The sequence below is a fragment of the Pteropus vampyrus genome, unplaced genomic scaffold (assembly GCF_000151845.1).
Source record: "Pteropus vampyrus isolate Shadow unplaced genomic scaffold, Pvam_2.0 Scaffold157, whole genome shotgun sequence".
In the NCBI taxonomy this organism is placed as follows: Eukaryota; Metazoa; Chordata; class Mammalia; order Chiroptera; family Pteropodidae; genus Pteropus; species Pteropus vampyrus.
The window spans coordinates 1,739,067-1,741,317 of record NW_011888938.1 but is presented as its reverse complement, the minus strand read 5'-3'; positions in this window follow the sequence as shown (position 1 = coordinate 1,741,317).

Genomic DNA, 2,251 nt, shown 5'->3' with positions numbered 1-2,251 from the left:
ACGCCGTGGGGCATGGCGAGCCGTGCCCCCCAGACGGAGGGGCGGAGGGGAGCCGAGCCCAGAGCGGGCAGCGCCACCCCCCGGCCACCTCAGCCAGGACCCAGTGCTCAGTGAGGGGCTGGGGCTGGCCTGTGGGTCCTGCAGCCCTGCCCTAGAGACCCCGGCGGACGCGGTCACAGGCACGGTGGCAGGGAAGCTGGCCCGGGGTCCGGGGGTCTGGGCACAGTGAGGCTGTCAGACTTCACCCCACTTGCGACGACTAAGACCGACTGGTGTTCAGTGAAAGCAGGTGTGGGCCACCCTGATGCCCGAGGACACCCCGCCCGCCGGGCCCTGGCCCCTCGCTGCCATTCGCTCAAGATGTGCCGAGGGGGCCAGGCTGCAGTTGGGCGGCGTCACCGCCCTGCAGGCTGGGTCCAGCGGGGGCTGGGGGCTCAAATCCTGAAGCTCCTGGCTGGCCTGAGAAGGGTCTGGGATGGGGTCCCCGGGATGTCACCCCATCGTGTGGTATGGATTCCTGCTGGGCCAGACTCCACCAGTCCAGCCAGAATGTGGGATGCCGGGCGGGAGCCAATTCTCGGGGCCCTGGGGGCGGGGGACAGGAAGGACGGGCCACTGCCTCCAGCCCAGCAGGGCGAGAGGGCTGAGGGCCAGAGCTGTCCGCGTGCCCTGGCTTCTTTCATCTTCGACTCCCCCGCTTCCTTCCGGAAGGTGTGCCCTCCTCTCTCGGCTTCGGATGACAGGGCTGGAGGAGGGTCCACTGGTCAGTGTCACCCAGCACAGTGTCATAGGTAACGGGAGACCTGGGCAGGTGGACGGAGCCTCTCGGCACGGGGTGCCCGGACACAGGGCCCGATGGCAGAGGGGCTCCTTCCCGGGCAATTGTCCCGCAGTGAGGGAGGGTGCAGGGGACAAGGCCCCGGGGCCAGAAAGGCCTGGGCTCCCCGGGCATCGGGGGTCCCACACGCAGCAAAGGCCGACCCGAGCAGGCCAGGCCAAGTGGGCCAGCAGAGGCGGCCGGCTCGCTGTGGCCGCGACGTGGCCGCCTGCCAGAACCAGTCACTCTGCACCTCCCCAGCAGGCCTCCTGGTTTATGGGTTTGCAGCCCACACTCCTCCCGACCCTTCTCCAGCTGCTCAGCATCTGGCCGCTCCTCCCACCCGCCCACTGTGGGGTGGACGAGGGACTGTGCACTGCACCTGCCAGCACTGTCCAGTGACACCAAAGTGGCTCTGCCCTCTCGGAAGGGGACCGGGCTCACCGCTGGTCATCCGAGGCCCCACGGGAGGGAGGCGCGTCCCCTGGAGAATCATCTCCTCCTCTGGGGGCGACCCCTCCGGCCCTGGGCCCATCCCCTGCCCGCCTCGCAGCCTTCTTCCCAGGAGTTGGAGGGTGAGGAGGACACCAAGGCCAAAGGGGATGCGGGCTGGGCTGGGGCCGCTGCCCTGAGCTGAGGCACAAGTGTCCAAGGTCCAGTGCGGCCGAGTCCCGCCCAGTCCCACCGAGTCGCGCCGCTGGACACCGGTTCTAGAGGGCCTTGCCCCCTCCAGCACAGGGTCAGCGTGTCCCATGCAAGCTGACGGCAGATAAAACCAGAAGCAGGTTTCACTACAAGCCGAGATGAGTATAGAGTCAGCGTCATCCAGCCTGGGAGGGGCCCCCAGGGACTTTGGGGTGGAGTAGGGCCAGGACCTTAGCTACCGGACGCTTGTCTCATATGAGGGTCCCCGGCCGGCCTGCACCCGGGGGCACTCTGCGGTGGGCGGATGGCTGGGATGAGCTGGAGGAGGCGTCTGGAAAGGGCAGCTGGTCCTGCCCCTGCCCGGGGTCTGGCTGGCTGTTAGGAGCCAGCAGTCAAGCCACGTGCGGCCTGGTCATGCACGCTGCCCCACCCCCACCCCCGGTCACACGATCTTCCTGGAGAGAGAGGGGCACAGGTGTCCGTCATATTCTGCTTGCACTCCGGAGACGCGGGAGGGACACGGTGGTGGCATACCTCCTCAGGAAAAGGGCCCCTCCCAGAGACCCCCACCTGCACTCACACACCGATGGCAATTGCCCCAGCCCCCCGCTGGTCCCCAGGGCGGACCCAGGCCACAGCAGACAGAGGACCTCGGCCGCCTGGAGGAGAGGTATAAACATTAGACAGAGGCCGACTGGCATCGTCGGCCAGCAGTGCAGACAGGGCCCTCGCCCTTCTCGTCAAAAAGCATCACACTGAGGATGTGGAGGGAGCCTCGCAACCCCAACA